This window comes from Geotrypetes seraphini, chromosome 10 (genome assembly GCF_902459505.1).
Source record: "Geotrypetes seraphini chromosome 10, aGeoSer1.1, whole genome shotgun sequence".
In the NCBI taxonomy this organism is placed as follows: Eukaryota; Metazoa; Chordata; class Amphibia; order Gymnophiona; family Dermophiidae; genus Geotrypetes; species Geotrypetes seraphini.
Window position 1 is genome coordinate 74,747,158 of NC_047093.1, and position 16,094 is coordinate 74,763,251.

The 16,094-nt window shown below is 43.6% G+C and overlaps 1 protein-coding gene across 2 annotated transcripts in view; it reads left to right on the plus strand.

The window, feature by feature from the left end:
• NR6A1 (nuclear receptor subfamily 6 group A member 1) overlaps nucleotides 1-16,094 on the plus strand; it is a 553,746-nt gene that overhangs the window by 174,621 nt on the left and 363,031 nt on the right. The window lies entirely within an intron of this gene.

Consider the following 16,094-nt stretch of genomic DNA (forward strand, 5'->3'; position numbering starts at 1 on the left):
CGGTATACAAGAATAAAGTTTATTATTATTATTTATTAATAAGTTGATCATGCATGAACACCAATGAAATAATGTTCCAACCATTTAGCCAGAATAGGCTTCATACCTTACAACATTGTTCGTTTCAGAAAAAAACTCACACCCACTGGTCTTGGGTGGTCCATGTCAATTTTCCAGAATAAACTATAACAATTTAGGTACTACTTGATTTTCCACATTATCGAAATATGCCAAAATATAGTTGCCCAATAATTTTGTATAGAAAGACACTTCCAAAACATATATGACAATGTAGCTCGGGCTGCTTAATTTTTGAGTTTTTAAATTTTTTTACTTAATTCTCCATGGGCTGTTTATAGCGTGATTTTTTTGTGATAGAGGCCATCTTGGATTTTAAAAAAATCTTTTTTTCTAAAGCTTTTTTTCTTCCTCAAAATCTCTCAATTTTTACAAAAATTGATAGGGTTGGACTCATCATCATGTCATGTCATGAATCCAAGTGTCATTTGCGATGGATTCCTGGCAGAGCGCCCATGTGCCATGACACATGTAAGGAGGGGGTGGGGGCTTTGAGCTTAGCCCCATCTATGCCTTCCAGGGCTGGGGAAATGTCCTGGGTCCGGGAGATGTGGAGAAAATCCCACCTGGTATCCGAAACTGGTGAGGGTACAAAGTGCCTGTGGATCCCACAAAAACCTTGCAATTGGTCTATTGGGGGTTGGTTATTGCCTCTATGCAAGGCTTCTCCCCGGAATTTGTCCATCTCATGTGGAAAGCATTTTTAATGGTCCTAGGCCGCATCCACAGTCAGAGAGCATGTCACAGTGTTTCCAGGGAGTGTCTTCTGTTCCTGAGATCAGTGATCCGGTTCCCCACCCAGATTGGTTGAGTTGGAGGTCAGATTATATGCATCTTTTATCTCAAAGCACTGGCTCCATCCTGGATGACTGATTCCATTTTTGGTTCCCTCAAGCAGGATGCCTCTGTGGCCCCTGATCAAGGTGATGACCCTTCTATATTCCAGCTGTTCAAGTCGGTCTTGGTCCCCCATTTTATTGTGGTTGCAGTCAAAGAAATGAAACTTGAAGTACAACCTTCCACTTCTCAGTGTATAGTCATGAGCCGCTCTAATACTCTAATACTCGGACCTACATTTTTCCAGTACAACCCGACATCATTGCTCTTTAAGGGTGGTGAAAGCTGTGCCTCGTGGCCCCAGAGTTTCAGCAACTGTTTGATCAGCCAAAGATGGGCTCTGCAGTGGCCCAAGTCACCAAGCGAACAGTCCTCCCAAGCAAAGGAAGAATGATGCTAAAGAATTCGTAGGATTGCAGGGTGGACATGGTATTAAACAAGCAGTTTGAGATGCTATCTTTGGGCATCGAGGCAGCAGTGACAGCCTTGTTTGCTGCACAGGCCTGTCACATGAGACTGCAATGGGTACCCTCGGTGGAGGAGGCCACTTGCCCACAGCTGGTGCTGGAAGAGGTGGATTATGTGGCGGATGCCTTGTATGACCTCATTAGGGTCCTGTGTAGGCTTGATGTATGTGGGTTGCTTTAAATCTGACACTGGGCCAGTGACTCTGCTTCTAAGACGACCCTAAGCAGACTACTCTTTAAAGGGCAGATGATTTTTGGCAAGGGCCTTAATGAACTCATGACCAGTGTAACAGATGGCCGTCCTAAGTCGCTGACAGTCAGCAGACCTCACTGCCCCACTGGGGGGAGTCAAAGTTATTTTCATCCCTCCCACTGGTCTTGCCAAAATAACTTGATCTCCTCCGCCCAGAGATCCTTCCAAGGGTACAGACAATCCTAGCAATCCTAGATGCCAGCAAACCTCTGGGTCTCGCGTCAACCTTTTCTCCAAAAAGTCTCAATAATGCCAGGCTTGGAACCAAGCCGCCACACATTGGGAGTGGTTGTCCACATTTCAGAGGGAATGAGAACTGATCTTATTGGATCGATGGGTGATGGACATCACATGAGAGGGGCACAAGATAATTCTTTCATTCCACTCCAGATTTGTTGTTAGATTCTCCAGCTGGGAGGACGAAAAAAGAGGCAAGGGTCCAAGCCACACTTCAGTAGCTGTAAGACATTCACGTCATAGAATCAGTCCCCAATGATGAATTGGGCTCAGGCAGATACTCCTTATTCTTCATTGTGCCCAAGATAGGCACAGATGACTGGAGGCCCATTCTGTATCTCAAGACAGTCAATGCATTTCTGAAGATTCTATGTTTCCATTTAGAAACAGCCTAATTGGTCATTGCTGTAGTGGCTCCAGGAGAATTCCTGGCATCTTTGAATTTAACAGAGGGCTATCTTCATATTCTCATCTTCCCAGAACAAGGAAATATCTGAGATTTCATGTTCTCTTGCAGCATTTCCAATTTGCAGGCCTTCCCTTCGGATTGGCAACGGCTCCCTGCACTTTCACCAAAGTAATAGTGGTAGTGGTTGCTCACCTCCACAAAATAGGGGTCCAAATACACACCTAGCTATACAATTGGCTCATCAGAGTTCCATCCAAGCCAAAGTGCGAGCAGGCAATGTGGATTGGCGGAGGCTCTTCTGCAAAGGCTGAACTTGGTATATCTGGGCAATCAATTCAGCACGGCACAAGGCCACATTTTTTTTCCTGAGCCATGCAAACAGAAGCTCCAGAAATGAATCTTGAGCCTATTAGCTCTTCCAGCCCCGACTGCCTGGTACTACCTTCAAGTATTGGGCTCCAATGCAGCCTCACTGGAAGTTCCCTGGGCCAGGGCACACATGCAGCTCCTATAGTAGTTTCTCCTGTCTCAGAGGGGTCACCTCAGAGTCATTTTCTTCAGATGCAGCTCCCATGGGCAGGGACAGTGAGGAACAGTTTACACTGGTAGCTTCAAGGCACTTCCTTGTTGAAGGGCATACCTCTCCGGACCACAATGTGGGTGACTCTCACGACCGATGTCAGCCTTTTTGACCTTCAGAGTCCATTGCAGAGACTGCTCTAACCAGGGCCAGTGGACACACCATCAATAGGGGTGGTCTGTAAACTGTGTAGAGCTTCATACCTTCAGTCTTGCATTATGAAATCTGAAGAGAGCCCTAGAGAGAAAAGCAGTATGAATATTTTCCAACAACACAACAGCAGTAGCATATGTGAAGCAGCAGGGGGGCATCAAAAGTGCTCCATTGCATCTGGAGACGCACATTCTCTTCTGGTGGGTGAAGGTGCACTTTCAGGCTCTTTCCACTACGCACATGGCTGGAGTAGAAAATGTTCAAGCAATCTTTCTCATTTGACATGTCCTGGACCCAGGGGAATGGTCTCTCTCTCTCTCTTGGGATAATGCCATGAAGAAAATGGCAGTGTACAAATGGATTAAAGGTTTTTGAGGGGAGAGAAAGCATCACTAATGAAGTAAGGTCAGAGCTGCCAGTAATGAACAGAACTGATGAAAATATTGCAAAAATTTGTTAAATTGTCTGTCAAAATCGTCGGCTGACTGTGAGAAGTATAGCAGACCAAGTAAACATCGATGGAGAAAGAGGAAAATCTTAACTGAAAATCTTGGCTTGAGAAAGATGTGTGCAAAAATGGTCCCGAAGGAGCTCACCGATGAATAAAAGCAAAGGAGAGTCAAAGTTTGCCAAGATCTTTTGGAGAGGCAAGACAATATTTTGGGTTGTGTTATTGTAGTGATGAAACATGGGTGTACCACTATGACCCTGAAACAAAGGGTCAAAGTGCACAATGGAAGTCAGTCAATTCTCCAAAACTATAAAAGTTCTGCTAACCTTTTTGTGATATTGGAGGGATTGTTCATTATGAATTTGTACCAACTGGACAAACAGTTAACCAAGTTTACTATTTGGAAATGCTGAAAAGGCTGCATGAAAAAGCTAGAAAAAAAGACCTGAACTTTTTGCCAACAACTCATGACTCTTGCATCACGACAATGCACCAGCTCACACGGCATTGTCTGCGAGGGTATTTTTAGCCAGAAAACAAATAACTGTATTGGAACACCCTCTCTACTCACCAGATCTGGCCCCCAATTACTTTTTTCTTTACCCAAAGATAAAGGAAATATTGAAAGGAAGACATTTTGATGACATTCAGGACATCAGGGGTAATATGCCAGCGCTGATGGGCATTCCAGAAAAAGAGTAGACTAGGCGCTAGCGTTGATGCATGGCTTCCCAAGGGGAGTACTTCAAAGGTGACCGTAGTGAGGTATATAGCACATTTTCTAGGATGAGTCCATGAACTTAACTGTCACCTTGTATAAGGTTCTCCTGTATATATAAGTGTATTAGTTGGCCTCTGGCTCCTGTGATGTTTGTGCTTGTTGCACACAGCAGGTTGGTTGTTAATGCTGTTATGTTTCTTTAATGTTTTCATGTGTATTACTAATTCTTTGTTCTCTTATAAGTTGCAGAACAGAACTGTTTGATGTTGGTGGGGAAGTTCTCCCTACCCCTCTTCGTGTTTTATTTCAATGGTGATCAATTGCTTTGGGACAAAACTGAAGGGGGCACCTTACTCTATTGCAGTGCGGGAGGTGCTGAAAGCTGTGAGAGTCACTTTTGCAAGACCCAGTTTGCAGGTTGGGATTGAAACCATACATACAGAATCCATAGTAGATTAATAGAAATAAGATTATCCAGGTAAGAACCCAACTTTAGGTGTCATTTATAGACGTAGAGCCTTACTGTCACCCATTTAGTAGGAGGTAGAGAAACTTGTTTAAGGAATCACAGAGTCCAGCCTGGTAATATTATAGGCTACAGGTTCAATGAGTTTGTCCAAGATCAACTGGGATAAGTCTCCGAGCAAATAATCATGTTTTAAGTTGTACTTGAACAACTAGATACTTATGGAAGTGGACCTCTTGATGGTGACTCACGGTCACACATATTTTTCCTCTCTGCAGCTTCACGCACAGATTCTGACCACTAAACTTTAAATGATGATAGGCTGTGCAGCAGTAGTGGTTCCAGATTCGAAGGTGTGCATGACGACACAATCTTGTCCTCGTCTCCACCCTGTCCCCAGTCCGTTCTTTTCCATTCCTACCATACCCCATCCCAATCATATTGCTACTATCTCCTCTGTTACTGTCCCCGTGCACTAGAGAATGACACGGGGAAAAAATCTGTCCCCATCACCGCCCCGTCACCGGCCCACCATCCTCTGCACCGCCCCGTCACCGCTGTTCCCTTTCACCACCCCGTCACCGTCACCGCCATCCCTTTCACCGCCCCGTCACCGCCACTGCCATCCCATTCACCGCCCCGTCACCGTCCCCGCTGCATCCATATAAGCCTTAGTACTGTAATATTTAGCTTATTCCTTTCTTATAAATCAAAGTTCCTGCTGCTGAACTAGAGAAAGAGATGTTCAGCTGGCAGGGCTTTGTTTATAAATTTTTATCAACACAACTAAAGCAAAAAATAAATAGAATTTTTTTTCTACCTTTGTTGTCTGGTTTCTGCTTTCCACATCTTCTCATTCAATTCCTTCCATCCACTGTGTGTCTTCTCTCTGCGTCTTCCATTTGCTGTTACTGTGCCTCTCCCTTCACTCCCCCCCCCCCCCAATTGGTCTAGCACCCATCTTCTTCCCTCCGCTCCCCCATAGTCTGGCATCTGTCTTCTTCCCATTCTGTCTTCCACATTTCCCTTCAGGGTCTGTTCCTCTCCACCCTCCTTCAATGTCTGTCCTATTCCTTTCCACCACCACCCTTCCCTCCCTCCTTTACCATCTGTTCCTTTCTACCACCCTTCAGCTCCTCTCGCGTGGCCTATCTATCTACCTTCCTCCTGCTTATTTTCATGGCACGTTACAATGTAATTTGTGCAAGCCACTGGAGCCTGCAAGCTCGGTCCCTGTCCCATCCCCACAAACCATCTCGCTTCTGTGCTCCTATTTTCTCCATTTCTAATATCTCCCCTATGTATCTGTCATTGCCCCCCCTGTGTCCATATACCATCCCCATGGCATGTCCCCTTTATGTCTCTGTCCCTATGCCCCATGCACATAATTTCCCCTCTTTCTGTTACCTTCCTGTGTCCAAATTTCCCCTATCTTCCTCTTCCATACCAGTGTGTCTCTTCTTTTCAACCCCATCTAGCTTTTTCCCTCTTTCTTCCCCCCCCCCCTGCTTCTAGCATCTGGCTCACCTGCCTGTCCTTCCCTTTCTTTCCTGCTGTGGATTTTTCTTCCGTTTTCATCCCCTTGGCCCAGAATCCTTTTCCCTTTCACTCCCTCCTTCCAATTTGAGCCGGGAACACCAGCGATCTCACGGTCCCCGCAGCCACTACCTGCCTGCCCAATCGATCCTAGTGTTTAGCCAGCTCTCTCCCTTCTCCTCACCTTAGTTTATAGGGTTTCTTTTTCGGCGACCTGCACGCTATCAGAGAGCCGCGCACGCGCGGCTGCTCAGTGTTCAATCTTCTGCTCTGCTGCAACTTCCTGTTTCCGGTTGCGTCAGAGCAGAAGATTGAACACTGAGCAGCCGCGCGTGCGGGTCGCTGAAAAAGAAAATCTACAAACTAAGGTGAGAAGAAGGGAGAGAGCTGGCTAAACACTAGAATCGATTGGGCAGGCGGGTGTGAGTTGCGGGGACCGCGCGATCCTTCATGCCTCACTGCGGGGACAAGACCATTCACCGCCCCGCGGGCGGTGAATGGCCTTGTCCCCGTCGCCGCAGCGACTGCTAGTTTTCTTCCCCGTTTTCGGCGGGTGACCCGCGGCTAAAATGCGGTGGCCGCGGGTAAACCGCCACCGTGTCATTCTCTACCGTGCACACCTTTATACCAGACTGCTCTGACATCATTGTTCATGCACTGCTTTACCCAGGTTGCATTTGATAAGGGAAGCAACCTTCCAGTTCTCAACCTTTGTGAAGAGCAAAGGACTCAGTTTAATAGGGAAATATTAGGTCCTATGTGCCTATGTTTACACTCTTCAGAGCTCGTTCTTATTAAATACTCTGACCTGGAAAGGGAGAAAGAGATTGGGACTTATATTCTGCCTTTTTGTAGTTTTATAACCACACTCAAAGTGGTTTACATACAGGTGCTTCAAGCATTTTCCTTGTCTCTCAGTGAGCTCACAGTTTATCTAATGTACTTGGGGCAGTGGAGGATTAAGTGACTTGCCCAGGGTCAAATGGAACAATGCGGGATTTGAACCCACAACCTCAGGGTGTTGAGGCTGTAGCTCTAACCACTACACCATACTTCCTGGTCCTGAAACAAGGAAGTGATGCCAAAGGGAGAGCTGAGGCCGGCACTAGCAGCAGGTGAGGTGCTACTCGCTGTCTGTGATCATTTGAAGAGGTAGATGGGTGGGCGGAGAGATGTTGGCACCCCCGCCAATACCTGCACCCACACCCTCTCTTGCTACACCACTGAACAGGGGCATTCTGCTCTAGCCCCCCCTCCCCTCTTTCCAGGTAGCTTTAGGGAAGCAGAGGGGAGAGGATGGGGTGAGGTAGAGCAAAGAACTAGTACTACACTGCTAATCTAGCCCCTTTTTCTGTTGCTTCTGCCTCTTGTCTACTCACTCTCCCCCTCCCCCCAGCTGTTCTACTTCCTTTCATTTTTCTCTGTTCATACACCTCTTATTCTCAGAGCCAAGAGTTTATTTAGCAGGCTGCAGCACACTCTCCCCACTCCCTGTTTTTTTTGTTGCAGGGAAATAACAGAAAAAAAGCAACCCTGGGGATTTCTGAAGGAATCAGTGAAGCATAATAAGCACCTTTCATGTCATTGTCAAAAAAACAGAAATAAATGCCGAATAAAACTGCTTTTGCTCTTGAATCTTTTACAGTGAAGCTTTACCCTTGTTCCTTGCAAAGTATTCCAGACATCCTCAAATCAAATGGTAACATTTTTGCATCACCTCCTTGGATCTACAGACAGAATGTCCATAACAGTTTACAAATGGAGTATTTTAGTTGCTGTGATAATGCAAACAATATGTATTAAACAACCCAAAATCCCTGTCTCCTTTGTAGTTTGTTTGTAGTCGATTGCCTCTGGCTTTTAGATCATGGTGGCCCATGCTGGCTGTGATGTTGCAAATGACTTGACCCACACAGCAGGGCCAAACTAAATTTCTGTGTTGTTCTGAAGGCATTTTGGACATTCTGCAGCATGGCTGCCTCCAAGCATCTGTAAAGTCTCAGATGGACTATGCATCGGAGGGTTTCAAACATTAGGAATTAGTAAATACCGTAGGGAATGTGGTTCTGGAATACTGAATCATATACAGATTGCATGCTAGGGTTACATGATGTTTGGATTTACCCAGATATGTTCTCTTTTTAGAGGACATGTCTGGGTATCTGGATGGCTTTCTTCCTTGCCTGGGGTATTCTTCCCTATCCTCCAGCTCTGCTGAACTTTAAACTTCGGGCAGGCTGGTGGAAGCAGCAACTAGGTGAGCCTGCTGCCATCAGCCTGCCCTGGAAGCCTTCTCTCTCTGGAGTGATGTCCTGTTCCTGTCTAGTCAGGATGCTCCAGAGAGGGGGAGGGGGTTGGAAAGAGAGAATAACCTACTGGGGAGTGGGGATGTGGAGAGAGAGAGAGAAAAAAACACACTTGGGTGGTTGGAGGGAAGGAGAGAATGAAAGAGAAACACCCGCAAGGGAGGAGGGAATGAAGGGAGGGAGAGAAAGAGAAAGAAGCACTTGTTGGAAGGAGGGGAAGAGTGAGACGCTCCTGAAAGGGGGGGGGGGGGGTTGGAGGGAGGGAGAGAGAAGCACCCATGAAGGGGGGGCATGGATGGAGGGAGATAGAAAGAAGCATCTATGGGGGTTTGGAGGGAGAGAGAGAAGCACCTGCAGGGAGGTTGAAAGGATACCCACAATGAATATGCATGAGAGATCAACATGCACTTCTTCCGTTGTATGAAAACCTATCTGCCTCATGCATATTCATTGAGGATACCCTGAAAATCTGGTGTCCCAAAGGCTGGATTTAGACCCCTGCTGTAGATGAAGCCACTCCGACCCTCCTGCGCCAAATGTTTCGTCTGTTTGCTGTTTGGTCTGCAGTTTGCATTCATTGATCAGTGAGCTGATTTATACTAAAAACCCACCGACAGCAATGAATGTTGATTGCAGCCGTTATTTACTTGAGTGCAGGGGATGTAGATTTATCACTTGCATGCAGTCCAGCCTTTGGTAGTAGTACAATATTGTGAGTCTTCAGACTCTGGAGTTCTGCACATAACCAATACTCAGTCTAGTTTGAGCAAAGCCAATTTATCAAAAGGGGAAAAGTGAGAATTTTTCTAATAACTTATTTCAAAACAATTTTTTCAAGTCTGTACCAATGGCAAAGTTAAAGCAAACAAACCAACAAAACATGGAAACTTTTCAGTTTTTAGTCTGCTTTTCCAAATTATGCTTAACACTGCTTACAGACTTATTTGAAATCAGGTAAAGTCCCTGCCATATGCCATAAGGAGCTTACAATCTGGTTACCTCATGCAAATAGAGACCGAATGACTTGATGACAATCTTGAGGCCTGAAGGTTGGGGAAGTAGGATTTGAACTCTGTTTTTTAGGCCACTTCCTCTTCTTTAGTACCATATTTCAGTGGTGCTCAAATGAGTCCTTTGACTTTTCTCTCTTCCCCAAGGCAATCAGGTTTCTAGGATATCCACAATAAGCATGCAGTGAGATATTTCCATACACTGCCTCAACTGTGTGCAAATGTTTTCTCATGCATACTTGCTGAAGGTGATCCAATGACCAGTTGATTATATAATGTATTTAATATGATGTTCAATGTTGGTGAACAGCTACTTTTTGACACACAAGTATTTGTCACACATACTGTACAATTTTTTTCTTAATTCGATTTACAAAATCTATCTGAGAAAGAATGAGAGATGACAGCACTACATATTTCAAGAGTTTAAAAATCTCCCCTCAGGTTGTTGGTCCAATTTGCCATAGGGAAATCTAAAAGTAACTTGTAGCTAGGGGCTTCCTACATTGCTGCGGTAGGCAATGAGCCTCTAGAGCAGGGGTGTCAAAGTCCCTCCTCGAGGGCCGCAATCAGTCGGGTTTTCAGGATTTCCCCAATGAACATGCATGAGATCTATTAGCATACAATGAAAGCAGTGCATGCAAATAGATCTCATGCATATTCATTGGGGAAATCCTGACTGGATTGCAGCCCTCGAGGAGAGACTTTGACACCCCTGCTCTAGAGCAAAAAGTATGATGTCTAAAAAAAGAAAAACAACCTAAAAATGCAATAAAACTATATTTCTTTAAAAAAAAATTATCGGTAGCAGTGGGAGTTTGGGCAGCTATCATTTTCCTGTGTGGGTTGGGAAGAGGACTAAGAGCCAGATTCAAACTTGCTTATCCCATTGATGTAGAAACTACAAAAAAGGCAGAATAGTCTAAAGGTTCAGAAAGGGGCCGCTCAGGGACAAAACTGTACGCCCCACACGAAACCGCATGATACTGAAAGGGACAATGTCCTATGTTAGGTGCCCTCAGTGTAAGCGAGCAGTGACGGGAGACAAGCTCCAACGCTTCACAGATCAGGTAGAGGTGCCCAGTGATGGTGTGCGGGTGGGGGTATATTACCTCTACCTGATCTGTGAAGCGTTGGAGCTTGTCTCCCGTCGCTGCTCGCTCACACTGAGGGCACCTATCAGTATCACGCAGTTTCACGTGGGGCGTACAGTTTTGTCCCTGAGCAGCCCCTTTCTGAACCTTTAGACTATTCTGCCTTTTTTGTAGTTTCTAGTTTAGGTTGTGGCAGTTTTTCCGGAGTGTTTTCTGTGTTTATCCCATTGATGTGCCATGTAATCTTAGATGTTACTTCATCTTTCATTGCCTCAGATAACAAATCATTTGCCCTCTGAGGACAGGGAAATGCCAAATGCGTATGACTTAGATCACCTTCAGACCAGATTTGGAATGACAGGTGCTGTACAGTGACTGAGAACATCACAGCTTGCTGGCCTTTCGCTCTGTGCCAGTCCTAGCAGATTGCGCCGACTTTAAGGGACCAGCAATAAATGTTGTAATAATGCAGTTTTGAAACCACATTGGACCCCTACTCCAGATGGCCACCTTGGTAAAATATGATAACTGATTTCAAGTGACTAGTCTACCAGAGTAAGTTCATCACATAGCTTAATGGAATTAATTCAAAGTGCTATCATCAGAGCTCCTGCTGGCTAATGTTCTGTTTATGACTTGCTATTTTGCCCCACAGTACTGTGCTTATGGTTTCTTTAAATCAATGTTATCCCTCAATATTTTAATAATGAATGAAATTGTATTTTCTAATGGTTATTTTCCTTTTCTGCATCTGTGTTCCTCAACATAATACAGCATTAATATTTCAAAATGGTCTAAAGTCATAAATGTAGGGTTGAACATCATGTAATCCACAGTGATATCCTCTTGAGAAGTCAGTCTTTGGAATTTTTAATGTAATGCAGAAAGCATGGATCTGATAACACCAACCAAATGTGAACATTGAAACTTTGTTTTTTGTTGTATATCATGTGTCTGTGATAAAACCTCAAGGCACAGTCAACGGTCGATGGTTTCTATGATGACTCAAACTCACCGACAGCGTTGAATGTTCGCTGAAGCCATCAAAAAGCTTGTGTATACTCAGCATTCTGACTTGAATTGTTTTCCAGTAGTTGAAAACTGAACAGTGGTCCATTCTACTCAGTCTCCAGTTTCCAACAGTGGCAAATCTAGGTCAAGTATCTGGCAGAAACCCAAATGATAGTAACATTCCATGCTACCGATCCAGGGCAAGCAGTGACTTCCCTCATGTCCATCTTATGTCTGGATTCTTTTGACAGGTTTAAGTTGCAGGTATTTTTAAATATAAAACTGAATTATAGGTAGCTAATGTCTCATGAATCATTGTGTTATAAGAGTGTGACCATTCATACAGGATTGACCCAAGGAAGACAGGTGTGCAGGTCTTTTCTCAGAATAAAATACAGATGAACTGTTGTGTCAATGACAAGATCTTCTCTCCATTTTTTTGTTTACTTAATAAGTAATGGGGGAGGTACAATTATGCAAATTTTATTGAAGACCTCATTGATGGTCATAATTCTGTAAAGAGAGAAAACATTCTACATTATGCATGAAAACAGTTATTAACCATTTGTCTTTTTTTATTTTTAACTACAAATAAGCAGGAATACTTATGCAGAAAGTTTATCATTTAGGACAGATGGGCTCCCTATAGTTTTTCAGTCTAACAGCAAGATAATAAGGATTTGAAGCATTGATATTCCTTTCAATATTGTATAAGTATCAGAACCTGGTAGAGTTACAAGAGCCAGCTGGAAGCTATCAGTGTCAATTTCCTGCAATTATTTTTGGTGTTAAAAATGAAATAATGCAGTCACTGTTACTGAGCCCATGTGGCTTGAGCTGTGATTTAGAAACTGAGATGAAGGAAAAATGTGAACTGTAGTTGGTTATTAATGTTCCATTAGGATTTTCTACATTTCGCTTAATGTAGAATGCGGGCTTAATGATTTTCTGTTGAAGCATTCCAGGGTTGTACAGCAACAAGTTTTTTTGTGGGTTTTTTTTTTTGTTTGTTTCTAAAATACTTACATCTTAGCATTCATTTTTGTGTCCTAAATTTGATCTGATTTATAAATACATATTTAGCTATTTTTTATTTTTTTTGTACTGCTGAAAACCTTATGGGGCTCATTTTCAAAGCACTTAGACTGAATTAAAACAACTGCAAACCTTTAATAATACAGCAGCCAGATTTTGTTTAAACGCCAAACGTTTTGACCACTGCTCCCCACTATTAAGATCGTTACATCGGCTACTTGTTAACTGTAGGATCCAATTTAAGTTCCTCTGACTAACACGCAAAGCTCTTCTCAGAAACATTCCATTTTTCCTTTCAAACTTAGGGTTCCATTTACAAAGCCGCAGTAGAAACTTCTACCGCGGGCTGATGAGGTAAATGCTCAGACGCTCTAACGCAGCTTTGTAAAAGCCAGTGTTAGTTATTGCCTATACGCCTACGCTCATTAGATGCCCATTGCCTTACTGTTCCCCCTCCATCAAAAGCCTATTATGAATCCACTCATTACTCTGCATTCTTTTTTTTTCTGTCCGAAACTTTGGAAGAATCTGCCATATTCACTTAAAAATCTGACATCATTCCCTGCATTCAAAAAAGTTATAGCTCTATAGCTAGGTGAGTCTTATGGTCAGGTGCGTCTTATAGAGTGAAAAATACGGTACATTGTTTAACAATTACAGACAGTGCAATCCCTGAGTGCTGGATTTGTTTTTTTGAATGGCTTATCAAGTGACTTGACAAATATGTGTGGGTTGTTATAAATTCTTACCGTCTAGTGTGAAATGCATCAATTCTGTAATCAGGGTTCTGAAAAAGAAAGAGAACCCCCATTCCCCCCCCCAAAAAATGATATAATAAATAGGCTTCCAAAACAACAATAAAAGGCTAATGTGAAAAGCCTAGAAATATGCAGTCTTTTCTTATTAGTCCATTTAAATAATAAAAACTGCTACTGGAAAGATATGAAGTAAATGCAAACCAACTATAAACAAAATTTGTAGTTAACATTTTTAGCGCTTAGTCTGATTTAGAATGAACATTTAACACACAAAGTCTTAGCTTCATCTTGGAGGTGTAAAATTTAATTAATTAAAAGTAATACCCTACCTAGAGAATGACACGGTGACAAAATTCATCACCGTTCCTATCCCCGCGGATAACCGCGGGTATTAATTCCATGTCATTTTTTAGTGTCTATTTCAGCCTCAGTCCTTCTACACCAGCATTCTTCAAAGTAAAGCTTGAGGGTCAGTGGTTGTGGCCATTCATACTCTGATTCTTCCCTCTCTCCTTAAAGAATGACATGAAGATGGTTTACCACGGTTATCCGCGGGGATGGGAACGGTGATGAATTTTGTCACCGTGTCATTCTTTAACCCTACCCCAGTGGTTCTTAACCCTGCCTTGGGGGACTCCTAGCCAGTCGGGTTTTCAGAATATCCTTAATGAATATGCATTAGAGAGATTTGCAAATGATGGAGGAGACAGGAGTGTGTGGTGCATTGGTTAGAGTTACAGCCTCAGCACCCTAAGGTTGTGGGTTCAAATCCCACACTGCTCCTTGTGACCCTGGGCAAGCCACTTAATCCTACACGAAAAAACCCACACATATAATCCAAAAGAGCTGTGAAATTACCAGTGGAAATAAACGAACAGATTTGAATTTGTTACAGAGGAAAAGTCTCAGAGCAGATTACTTCATGGCCACAAAAATCTCCGTTAATAGAACTATAGAAACAGACCCCCTGGTGTCAGTTCTTGGACCCGTGCCTAGGAAGTGACATCAGAGGAAGAGTTGATGCTGGAGTGACAAGCAGCTTGGGGGTTGCTGCTCGCACCAGGAACGTTGCAGAAGTACAGGGGAAGAGAAGCAGTGTGCGTGGGGCAGGAGGGGGGCAGGGAAGAATCATGTAGAGGTGGGAAGGGCGGAAAAGAGGGCTGGAGAGGGGCACCTCTCACCCTCGCTATGCCACTGCCACTATTTTACGTATATTCATTGTGGGTATCCTGAAAACCTGACTGGCTACGTGCATCCTGAGGACTGGGTTAAGAACCCCTGCTCTAAGTGGATTAGCAGATGTATATCATGGCAGTTTAATTTTTTTTTTTTTAACTGTAATTACAAAAGCAGACTTAGCATTTCTGACAAACTTGCCCAGGGGGAGGTTGTAAACGGTGGGAATTGTGCTGCTCTGTGGGTAGACTTAGAATAAATGAAAATGGAGGAATGCTAATAACACGGAGCACATGGCTCAACAAAATTTGATGCTAAATTAGATTGAAAGGAAATGGGTGCTAATTATATCCATTTCCTATCATCCAGCAACTCGTGGTAGGCATATCATTAATAACGTTCAAAAGTGTTGCCCTCGAAGGTCTTGCACTGCAAAGTTTGAATGAATTCTCTGTGTGTTTAGCTGTGACATTTCTTACATGTCTGGGCAGGCCACTTGCTGTTTTGACTTGGTGCCAAGCAGTAAGATTGCAGTTGTTGGGTCTAACATTTGAAAGAAAATGCTGTTCTATTAAAACATCAGAGACTGAGTCTCTTGAAGCCTGAACTTGACCGGTTTGCATCCGGCCAAGCGGGACTCTAGTTTTGTGTGTAGCACAGGAACTGGTAGGTCCCACACTAGGGAGGATCAAAGTTAAAGCAGTTATGAATAAAAGCTGCACAACCACAGGCCCTTCTGTTGCAAACAGTACACCTAGGCTTATAGAAGCCCAGCGATCTTTAGATTGGACTGAACAGTTTACGTTCAGCTCAGTAGTAGCTGAAGTGCTGCATGCTCAGCATGAGATTTTGTGACATCTTACAAAGCTGCTTGCTATTTTACAAAAGAGAAAAAGCAATTTTGTGTGGTCTATTTGCACATGTTGTTGGATGTGCATGCAGTTATCAGATTTTCATTTTATTTTTGTTTCAGAAATTAGTGGTGGTATATTCCAGACTTTTTAATGTACAGTAAGTCAACTTTATGCACACTAATGCATAACTTTTGAATGTGTCCAAAGTTGATTGTGTGTGTGTGGGATAGAGAGTTGCGTTGGGACAGAAATCCCACCCATTCCCGCCCGTCCCCGCCAGGATCCTCTCCGTCCTCACCCGTCCCCGCCAGGATCTTCTCCATCCCCACCCGTCCCCGTCAGGATCCTCTCCATCCCCACCCATCCCCCATAAAAAGCAGCAATTATTTCTGACAGGATCATCAATTCCACAGTTTCTTTTGTGTTTGCGCTGTTGTCCTTGTGGAATCTCTTTGGTGGAACCCTTTTTTTGTTTTCTGTTTAGGTAATTAACTTATAAACCCCCTCTTTTACTAAGGCTGACGTGGTGGAAATTGTGAGCCTTCCAAAACCCATAAAATAACAACCATAGCTATTGATAGAAGATACTTGCAGATCTGAGGACTTTTGTAATTGTGTACAGTAGGTGTTTTAAGTGTTCATGGAGGATACACAATACAAAA